We start from the raw sequence: 12,500 nt of genomic DNA on the forward strand, positions 1-12,500 counted from the left end.
GTTATGTGATTTCATTTAGTTGAAGGTAGAGTGTCACTTTAAGGAATCTAGTTGAGAGTAGAGTATCACTTTAAGGATTCTATTCTGACAGGTGATATAATTCAGCTTAACAGAAGGATTTATGAATTCATCTTGAAATCTGGTTATCAGGGAAACCCACAAAGTAGTGTTGCATGAACGTTGCCTTCAAGCAATTTTCATTCGCTAAGGTGAGTAGCCATTACAAGACCAAAGTCCACCTCGAATGTCCCATTCAGAGTATTGTTGTCTTATATTCATACTCAACCTGTCTTCAGGTGATTTTATTCGTGTGATGGGGAAAAAAATCGCCTCTTTCTAAGGCGTTCCAAGCCCCTGGCAAGTTGCTTAGATGTTTTTTTACTTTTAACAGACAACTTTGTCAAGCTTGGTAGTTACTCTTTGCCTGCCAATCGGGGAAATCCTTATCATACATTTTCATTACTGTCGCCAGGTGATTTTATTATGCACACACACACACAGACCTACCCAGAGATCGGCAAATAATGAGCTCTGAGCTCACTGCCGTAGGGTGGTGTCTGGCTGTCTTGACAGAGACTGCAGCAGATCCGAGGTGAATACACACACACCTCTATTGATAAACGACATTACTACGAGTACATGGCAAAGATTCGCTCCTGTACTTTCCCTAGACTCGTTCCTTGTGTCTGTCTTCAGCAAGCGAGTTAAATACACTAACACCTGGGCGATCGTTGCACCATTTGTTCTAGCTAACTCAAAGCGATTTTATCGAATACATATGTATCCTTGCTTCAAATCGTGAGTATACTGGGGAGATATGTACCTGGTGCTGGAAAGGCGTTTATCATGCAAATTAGATGAACATTTGCAGCCTAAAGGGGAAATATCATACAGCCCGGAATGGACGAAAGCCGACGGAAAATGTCTGGAAATAGAGCAGAAAAGCTGAGTTGTGCTTCAGATTTTTTTTCTCGCAAAATTATTTTTGGTACTATTTATTAACTTTCTATATATCTCTCGCTCTGTCTCTCTCTCTCTCTCTCTCTCTCTCTCTCTCTGTCTTTCTCTCTCTCTCTGTCTTTCTCTCTCTCTCTCTCTATATATATATATATATATATATATATATATATATAGCATACAAAGATACACACACAAACAAACACACACACACACACACACACACACACACACACACACACACACATATATATATATATATATATATATATATATATATATATATATATATATACTCGTATATATATCTATATTATGGTAGGTACCATATCCGACTCACATATCAAAAATAACATGCACCTCATTAGTATGCTTAACGAACTAGACATCAACTATGATTTTAGACTACTTAGTTATGCTAATACTTCTGTTTTTACTTGTGTTCCGGTTTTGGATTTATTATTTTACCTTGAAGAAGAACTATCTAAGCATGATATGGCACTACCTCCCAAAACTATAATTGAATTAAGTTATGTATAGTTAAAGCAAAATTTGTTTTTAATGATGAATACTGTTCAAAAACTCGGAATACATACATACATATACCAAGGCTTTTTCCCCCTTACAAGGGAGGTAGCCAAAAAGGAAAAGGCATAAAATCATTCCCACCCATTCCATCCCTGAATACACTCCACACCCCTCCACCCTCCCTCTTATATTAGCATCTCCTGGATGTTTTGGCTGCATGTTATTGTGGCAAAGTGGCATGCAGTTGATACTTTAGGGTCTATATGCGGCGCCCCTACGGACCAGAGTCACACATCATTTTGTCTGTGATAGAGAAAGTCTCTGTTTATAGAGAAATGATGTCTCTTTTATTATATTGCGACTGTCCCTCCGTTATGCTGTCCCCCAACCCCTTGTTACTGTCCTGTACAATTTCTCTGAATATTCATTTCATTTTTCGCCTACCTTCCCTGTGGTGGGGGAAAAGAATACTGCCACCAAGTAATTCCACTTGGATCGTAAGAGGCGAGAAGAAAGGGACGGGGATTGGGACTAGGCATCCTTCTCCTTGTAGCCCCACAGGGGACATTCCTAAAAGAAAAAGAAAAAAACTCGGAATGGCAATGGGTAATCCATTATCTCTATTACTTTGCAACTTGTACATGAAGTTCTTTGAAAGGGAATTATTGCCCAAGATTCTTCCCCATAATGTTGTGTGGAAGCGATATGTGGATGATATTTTGTGCATATAGCCGTTGAATCATAATTAAGACTCTTTCCTAAGTAAACTGAATGATCTAGTTCCATCCATAAAATTCACCATTGAGACTGAAATAAACAACAAGTTACCATTTTTAGATATTTTACAACACAGAACCGGAAGATATTTTAAGTGTGATGTTTTTAGAAAACATAATGTTCTGTCTTATGTTCATTACTCATGAAAAAACTAAACTTTCTGTTTTCAGTTCTCTGTTCCTCAGAGCGAACAGAATCTGTAGTCCTGAGTCTTTGAGCTGAGCAAGATATATAGCATAGCATCAGACCTGAAATATCCAAAGCATTTGGTAAACAAATCCCACAATATGGCCGTCAAATCTTACCATAGCACCTCACAGGAGAGAAATCAGTTTTGTACAAAATACCACCTGGTGCTTCCCTTTTATGAAAGCATGGTAAAACTACCTAAAAATTCTCAAAGAATTTAATATAAATGTAGTCTTTAAGAACAATAATTCTGTTAAAAAACATCCTAAGAAAAAATTCCCCAGATAATACTAAAGGATGGGTGTACTCTATTCCTTGCCTGCAGTGTGAAAAATTTACATTTGCCAAACTGGTGGTACAGCAGTGGCGGCGCCAGGGGGGGGGGCTTGGGGGGGCTTTAGCCCCCTAAAAAAGTGGCCAGCCCCCCCATTAGCCCCCCCAACTGAAATGAGCAAATTGAAAATTTAAAACACTCATTGAAATAATTTTATTAAGTGGAATTTTTAATTGCCAGGGCTAAAGATTTGTCAGCCATCAGTGCTAGCCCAACTATTAACCCCCTCCCCTTCTGAAATGAGGATAATATATGTGTATTATCATATTACTATTAGCCCCCCAAAAAATTTGCTCAGCCCCCCCTTAGCCTCCCCAACTAAAATTTCCTGGCGCCGCCGCTGGGTACAAATATAAAGATAAGGATTAACCAACACAATTAATGTGAAAGCTGGGCAAATATCCAGTGGTATTTTTGTCCATGTGATGGACCACAATCATTCAATTGACTGGAATAATGCAAATAAAACAACTTCTTGAAATTCCTTTACTGAAAGCAACATCACTGAATCAAGCCACATAAAACACAGTTTTGATCAAAACATTAATCTAAGTTTAGGTATGTATAGGCTTGATCAAAGAAAATTGTTGGATATTATTCGTCTCGGCCTGTGTAACATTTTGTCCATCATAAAGACTTTGACCTGAGTACCCCACTTGTATGTAATTCTCTCAAGTTCATGTGGTTTATCTTTCCATGTTCCTTACAATGTCTTCATCTTTGTAGTATATATATGACTACGTTCCTCATCTACCGATGGTTTATATATATATATATATATATATACATGTTTATATATATGTATATATATATATATACATATATAAATATGTATACACATACAATTACATATGAATATATATATACGTGTGTGTGCATACGTATATAAATATGTATGTACATAAATATATATGTATATTCCACTCCCCTCCACCCTCCTCCCTCCCTCTTATCTTGGCACCTCCTGGATGAAGGGTCATCCCTGCATCCTGTCCACTGCCCTGGGTCAGAAGCAGTGCTGCAAAACACAGCACATCCACAGCAAGGCCGCTTCATAAATTCGGTAACCCTCCCTCTCCGCCCCCTCATGCAGAAAAGGAGAAGACGGGGAGAAATCACTTAGGGTTGGATCAAATTTTTCCTCATACATACTTCCTTTATTTATTTATATATATATATATATATATATATATATATATATATATACACATATATATATATTACAAAGATTACAAAGGCGGAGCCTGTTCCACAGGAGACTCTTTGGTTCATAACTAAGTCGGATACGAAAAAAAAATCACAATAACAATAAATGAATAAATACATAAATAAATTAATAGAAATTATAGTAATATAAAAATAATAAATAAAATAAATGAATATATGCATAAGTATAGTTGAATAGTAAGCAAACATGTAAATAGTAAGTAGAAGAGGATTGCAGTTTGCAATCGAAATATATAGATTCCCCGTCTCCAGTCTTTTTTACTCCAACAGTGGTTTTCATGTGTATATGTATATGTATATGTATATGTATATGTACATGTATATGTATATGTATATGTATATGTATATGTACATGTATATGTATGTGTATATGTATATGTATATGTACATGTATATGTATATATACATATACATCTGGGGTATTGGCTGCTTGTTATTGTGGCAAAGTAGCATGCAGTCGATACTTTAGGGTCTATATGGGGCGCCCCTACGGACCAGAGCCACACATCATTTTGTCTATGATAGAAGAAATTCTGTTCATAGAGAAATGATGACACTTTTATACTACGACTGTCCCTCCGTTATGCTGTCCCCCAACCCCTTGTTGCTGTCCTGTACCATTTCTCTGAGTATTCTCTTTCTGTGATGGGGGAATTCCCTGTGGTGGGGAAAAGAATACTGCCACCAAGTTTCCCACTTGGATCGTAAGATGCGAGAAGAAAGGGACGGGGAGAGGGACTAGGCATCCTTCTCCCTGTAGCCCCAAGGGGCAGATTCCTAAAAAGAAAAGGAAAGGCATAACGGGTGCTGGAGGGCCTCGGGCCAGCACCCTAGGGTTTGGGTCTTTTAATGTGCGTGGATGTGGTACAGATGAGAGTAAAAGGGAAGAGATAGGTAGTATGTTTGTGAGAAGAAAGTTGGATGTGTTGGCTTTGAGTGAAACTAAGTTGAAAGGGAAGGGTGAGTGTAAGTTTGGGCGTGTAAGTGGGAGGTTATCAGGAGTGAAGAGAGGGCGAGGGAGGGAAGGGGTGGCTATTCTAGTAAGTGAGGAGATAGGTAAAGGGGTAGTGGAGTGGAAGGAGGTTTCCTCAAGGATAATGTGGATGAAGGTGAACCTGGGAAAGGAGATGTGGGTCTTTGTAAGTGCATATGGGCCGGGCAGTGAGAAGAGCATGGAAGAAAGGGAGGCCTTTTGGGTAGATTTAAATGAGTGCATAGAGGGTTTAGGAAGAAATGTCAATGTAATAGTACTGGGAGACCTTAATGCTAGGGTGGGAAATGGTCCAATCGATGGAGTGGTTGGGAAGTGTGGAGTTCCAGGAAAGAATCGTAGTGGAGAGTTGATGGTGGAAATGTGTCTAGAAAGAGATTTGATGGATAGCAAATACAGTGGTTCGGAAGAAAGTCAAGCATAAGTACACATGGGAGAGGGTGGTGGAGGGAAGGGTGGTAGATAGAGCGCTAATGGATTATGTAGTGGTAAATAGGATTATGATAGGAAGAGTTAAGGATGTACATGTGCTAAGGGGAGAGGGTGGGGGAATATCAGATCATTTTTTGGTGGAAGGTAAGCTGAGGAGTGGAGGATAGATGGGAGAAGGAGGAAAGGGACAAAAAGGTAGGGAGGTTCTTAGAGTGAACTCCTTGAATGAAAAGGAAAAGGAGAAGGAGGTACGAAAAGAAGCTGAAGGCAGGAGTGGGAGGGAGTAAAGGATAGAAAACAGAGATGGGTGTGGAGGAGGAATGGGGATGGTTCAAGGAGGGAGTCTTAAAGTGTGCAAGGATGGTGTTGTGGAACAAGAAGGACAGGGGGAAATAGAAGAAAGGGTAGTGAAATGGTGGGGGATGAGGAAACAAAGAAGGTTGTAGAAGAGAAGAAGGCGAGCATTCACAAAATTGGTTACAAAAGAGGTACAGGGGAGTCATATGAGACGTACAAAGAAAAGAAAAGAGAAGTAAAGCAAAAAAAGGTAAAGGAGGCAAAGAGGAGAGCAGATGTGAAATGGGGGTAGGAGTATGACAGAAAATTTTGAAAGTAATAAAAAGATGTTTTGGAAAGAAATTAAGAGAGGAAGAGGAGGCGAATCAAGTAGGGAAGAAAAGGTAAAAGGTACAGATGGAGAGATGATAATGGAAGAGATGGCAGTGAGGGGAAGATGGGCAGAATATTTTAGGGAGTTGCTGAATGTGAAGGAGGATAGGGAAGGAAAGATAGCTGCAGTGGGAAATGCTAAGAAAATGAGAGTGATGAGTGAGGAGAATGGAGGAGAAATAAGGAAGGATGAGGTGAAGGCAGTTGTAAAGATGATGAAAGCAGGTAAGGCACCTGGTCTGGATGGATGTCATGCAGAATGTCTGAAAAAGGGAGGTTCAGTGATGGTGGACTGGTTGGTGAGGTTATTTAATGTTTGCTGGAGAGAGGGTAGAGTACCGGAGGACTGGAGTAGTGCCTGTGTAGTTCCTCTTTACAAGGGAAAAGGGGACAAGTGTGAGTGTAGTAATTTCAGAGGGATTAGCCTGTTGAGTGTAGTAGGGAAGGCTTATGGGAGGATCTTAATTGAGAGGATTAGGAGAGGAACAGAAGGAGTAATTGGTGAGGAACAGTGTGGATTTAGGACGGGTAGAGGTTGTGTAGATCAGATCTTTGTGGTAAGACAGATATGTGAGAAAGCTATAGGAAAGGGGAAGGATGTTTTTTGGGCTTTTATGGATCTGGAAAAGGCTTATGATAGGGTAGACAGAAAGGCACTGTGGGAGGTTATGCAGATTTATGGGATAGGAGGAAAGCTTTTGGGAGCTGTCAAGAGTTTTTATGAGAGTAGTAGAGCATGTGTTAGGATTAGAAATGGAGAGAGTGAGTGGTTTGAAGTAAAGGTGGGACTTCGTCAGGGATGCGTTATGTCGCCCTGGCTGTTCAACTTATACATGGATGGGGTGGTGCGAGAGGTGAATGCTAGGGTAGTGAGTCAGGGATTGGAGATGGTTAAAGAAAATGGAGAAAAGTGGGAGGTGAGCCAGCTGTTGTTTGCGGACGACACTGCGCTTGTGGCAGGGTCAGAGGAGGGATTGAGGAAGCTGGTGGCAGAGTTTGGGAGAGTATGTGATAGAAGAAAGCTAAAGATAAATGTGGGTAAAAGTAAGGTGATGAGATGTACAAGGGGTGAAAGTGGCAGTAGACTGGAAGTGAGCATTAAGGGAGAGCGACTGGAGGAAGTGGATAGTTTTAGATACTTGGGTGCAAGTGTAGCAGGAAAAGGTGGAGTGAAGGTGGAGGTAGATTATAGATTGAGAGAAGCGAGTAAATGCCTTGGTGGTTTAAAGAGTGTAATGAGGAATAGACATTTGGGAATGGATGCGAAGAGGAGACTGTATGAAGGAGTGATTGTGCCAACAGCACTGTATGGGGCAGAAACGTGGAACATAAGAGAAGAAGAGAGAAGGAGTTTGAATGTGTTTGAGATGAGGTGTCTGAGAAGTATGGTGGGGGTTACTAGGCTGGATAGAGTGAGAAATGAGGAGGTGAGGAGGAGAACAGGGGTGAAAAAGGATTTGGGAGATAGGGTTGATGAAAGAATATTAGGATGGTTTGGACACATGGAAAGAATGAGTGAAGAAAGACTAGTAAAAGAGGTATGGAAGGCAGATGTGGAAGGAGTGAACATGAGGGGACGTCCTAGGATGAGGTGGATGGATGGGGTAAAGGGGGCTTTGGGGAAGAGGGGAATGTCTGTTGAGGAAGGAAGGGAGAGGACGGAAGACAGAGGTGAGTGGAGAATGGTTGTATATGGATGATGTTGTGATTGCATGAGGAGAAATGGGCGGGGGGGTGGGGGTGGGGTAGTATGTCTGAGTAAATTTTGACGCAGCCCGAAGGGATTTCTCCCCGTCCTCGCCATATATGCAAAGGGGGACGGAGAGGGGGGGTCGCCGATTAAATGAAGCGGCCTTGCTGTGGATGTACTGTGTCTTGCGACACTGCTTCTGACCCAGGGCGGTGGGCAGGGTGCAGGGATGACCCGTCATCCAGGAGGTGCTCAGATGAGAGGAAGGGTGGGAGGGGTGTGGAATGTATTTGGGGATGTAATGGGTGGGAGTGTTTTTGTGCCTTTCCCTTTTTGGCTACCTCCCTTGGAAGGGGGGAAAAGCCTTGGTATATGTATGTATGTATGTATATGTATATGTATATGTATATGTATATGTATATGTATATGTATGTATGTATGTACTATGTATTCTTCAAACTAAAATATGGAGAAAAAAGGTATTCTTCAAACTGAAGAAGTTGTATATTAAAATGGCCAAAGCTATTAGCGCAGATGACTTTAATCAGAATTGTTTACGTGAAAACCTGGGCCCTAGAAGTATATGTATATGTATATGTACATGTATATGTATATGTATATGTATATGTATATGTATATGCATATGTATATGTATATACATATGTATACATGTTTGTGTTTGCATATGCATATACATATACAGGGACCATCGATAACTACCTACTAGTGACGCTAATGCGAGATGGACATCAGAGAATACCATCTCCCTTCCGCTCATCTTCAAATCCTACCAATATCTTCACTGTTGACTGGAGGTGCTCCCAGTCTCCGAACCAGACCCAAAGATTACTTTATATATAAAGAGAGCTAACATCCGCCACCACTACCTTCATCCTTTTCCTCTTCCAACTCTCCTTACTCCTTATATTAGTCAGTGACAGAGATCCACGCTAAATGAACAAGCACAACAATCCAGAGTTCCTTCCTAGAGAGATCCATGGTAGGGTGTGTGTGTGTGTGTGTGTGTGTGTGTGTGTGTGTGTGTGTGTGTGTGTGTGTGTGTGTGTGTGTGTGTGTGTGTGTGTGTGTGTGTGTGTGTGTGTGTGTGTGTGAATGAGAATCAGACAAGAAACAATGGTCTCAAGCTGTCCGGAAATAGATTCGATTTGGAAGTAGGTAGAAACAACTTTGCCAACCGTATAGTTAATGAATGGAATAAACTTCCTGCACAGGTAGTACAATGTAGTTCACTTCAAAGCTTTAAGAATCATTTAGATAAACACCTAAGCAAGATGCTGTAATGATTATAATTTATTTTATATTATTTGTTTTTGTTTTGTTATCATTTGTCTGTCTGATTTTCATTTATTATTATATGTCAATTTATTATTATTTACTATTTACCTGTTTGTTTATTATTCAACTATACATATGCATTTATTTATGTATTTTATTTGTTATTTACATTATTATACTTTTTATTTATTATTTTATCATTATTATGATTTTTTCGCATCCGACCTAGATATGGACCAAAAGGTCTGTCGGCATGCTCCGCCTTTGTAATCCTTTGTGTGTGTGTGTGTGTGTGTGTGTGTGTGTGTGTGTGTGTGTGTGTGTGTGTGTGTGTGTGTGTGTGTGTGTGTGTCTGGGGGGGATGTTAAAATGAAATGTATAACATTCTGGCTGAATAGCAATGACTTATTTTTATCAAACTAGTCAACCATCTTTCAATCACTTTTTACCCGAGTGTGATGGAGCGAGAGACAGTAGGCGTTTATCAACGGTCAAAGCTGCCTCCTGAGAGCCGGAACAAGACTCACGCGTCTGCGGTCGCTAAGGAACAGACGCCATTGTCCTCAAGGAAAAAGTCTGTTGTCAAAGGAACCATGGTAGGAAACGATACAGAATGTGTTCGCATCGTAACTATACCACACGTTTTCATTATTTCAAATTCAGTTCACACACATTTTTCCCAAAATGAAGTAGTGATTTGATTCCAACTTATTTATATGGAAGTGGCTTTCCGGGTGAGAATTTACATAGGCTACTGATTTTTTAAGAACTGCACTGTATCAAATGACAAAGACATAAAAGACACAAAAAGTATTTCCGATGCTTACGGTAAAGTCAATAATACTAGCTCAAGAAGCAGGCTGAGAGAGAGAGAGAAAAAGAGTGAGATTAATAAAACATGCTTCAATGAGTCTCCCGCGCATAGACAGGGCACAACTTAATTACTACAGGAATTGATAGATATTATTTAGTGAGAAGTAAAAATTGTCTTGGCGGAAATAATAAGAAATATAGATTACAATATGAATGTGGACAATTTAAGGCGGAGTTTGGCAAAGGACAGAATCTGTCTTGTTAATTCAGGGGACAGGTACTGTAGTTCAGCGAGCGTCACAAACACATAAACACTGAGGAATATTTAGAATCAACACCGTGTGAGATCGAAACCTTTATTGGTACCAATAAAGGTTTCGATCTCACACGGTGTTGATTCTCAAAGTCTTGTCGGCTTTTGCCTTTGTGTTTCAATATTTAGAAGTTGAAGAACCGCGCTATGGCACTGCTGCGATGTCTGTCATTTCTAGAATCCCTAATATGAAAATTAACTCCCCCCGCACTCAATAATTCCCTTTCTAGTGCATCCCCTTCACATATTCATATTGCCCAGTCTTGTTTTATCATTTTGCGTCCTTCTTGTTTGTGAGGCCGCATTTGCCCTCATGTTTGGTACATTTTGCTCTCATGCACTTCTTTATTTTATTTTATTTCATTTTTCATTTTATCTTACTTTATTTTATTTTGTTTTATTTTAACTTATCCTATTTTATTTTGTTTTATTTTATTTTATTTTATTTTATTATTTTATTTTATTTTATTTTATTTTGTTTTATTTTATTTTATTTTATTTCATGTTATTTATTTCCTAGACGTCCTTGTCCAGCAGAATCCACATAGTTTCAAGACAAGTGTATACAGCAAACTAACTAACCCTGGACTATAGCCTCAGTGGAAAAAGCGAATGCCCCCTACGATATTCCACTGTTAGGGCCTACTTTAGAAGGGCCCTCGCTCACTCTAGCAACAAGCACGACATTCATCAAGAAATCGAAGGAGTCACACAAATACTCGTTAATAACGGATACTCTAACAAGGATATTAACAGGGTGATAGGTAGAGAATTAGGCAAATGGTACCACCACACAGCAGGAAGGCCAAAAGATAAAAATATATTACAAGGGCCAAATGCATTCCGACTACAATAAAGACAAATGGATAATGAAGCAAATAGTAAAAAAAAATCGCGTCAAGCCTACTAGACCACAAGACAAAATCGACCTCGTCATCTATTACAAAAACAGAACAACCTCCACTCTCATCATGAACAGCAAGTCAATGAAACACATACCTAACTAACAGAAAAGCTATCTTGTGTATGAATATACTTGTAAAATAGGGAATTGTGCATCCTTCTCCGTTTTATACGTAGGATACACGACCACTAGACTTAGCAGACGCATCACACTTTACCTACAGAATGGCGCACCCAAACCCCACATCACCACTTGCCGCAACAACTGACTAGAAAAACGATGGGATATAACACCAAAATAATAGGCTAAGCTCCAGAACAGAAACGTCTACAAATACTGGAAGCACTTTTAATCAAAGAGCAAAATCTGAGTCTGAATTTACAAACAAGAGAGTTCGACATAATTCAATCGACGAGATCCACTCCGTTGGATGCTACAACCGGGCTACCATGATATTTCACCCCTCCCCCCAGCCTTCAAAAAATTTGAACACTGTGTGACATCCCCCTGTTATTTATGTATATATATTTGTCATTGATTTGTAATGCATCTAACACTTGATAATGTACAATGTGTGACATCCCCCTATTATTTATGTATGATATATATATATATATATATATATATATATATATATATATATATATATTTATGTCATTGATTTGTGATGCATCTCACACTTGATAATGTACAATGTGTGACATCCCCCTATCATTTATGTATATATATATATTTATGTCATTTATTTGCAATGAATCTAACAATTGATAATGTACAATGTGTGACATCCGACACGTGTGAGTCCGACATGTAATCCAAGACCACGGGGAATTACACACACACACACACACACACACACACACACACACACACACACACACACACACACACACACACACACACACACACACATATATGTATATATATATACACACACATATATATATATATATATATATATATATATATATATAGTCGGCGCCATTAGAATTGGCGCGAGACATGATGCGCCAATTCTGATGGCAAGGGAGAGACCACCCCCTAAAACAGTGGTTAAAATAAGCTTGGACAATTGGCGTGCTAGAGGCGGGTATAGATTAGCGAGACTGATGACGTCACGCGACCTTGATTAAATCAGTTACCATTGGCTTTTGTGGTGGACTGATGTGTTTTTTTCTCTTCTCTGCAAAGCACGTGTTGTTGAGCGTCGCCTCCACGACGACCTCGGGTATAAGTACAACTCGAAGAAAACCGATTATTACAGATGAATCGAATTAGTTTTTACCTGAAATGACTTGCCTGTGATCAGGACAAGTGGAAGAAAATGTTATGGTTTCATCACCAGCAACCGAGGAAAGATAAAGATACGCTATGGTCTAG

This window comes from Oratosquilla oratoria, chromosome 20 (assembly GCF_046742065.1).
Source record: "Oratosquilla oratoria isolate Oo_2021 chromosome 20, ASM4674206v1, whole genome shotgun sequence".
NCBI classification, from domain to species: Eukaryota; Metazoa; Arthropoda; class Malacostraca; order Stomatopoda; family Squillidae; genus Oratosquilla; species Oratosquilla oratoria.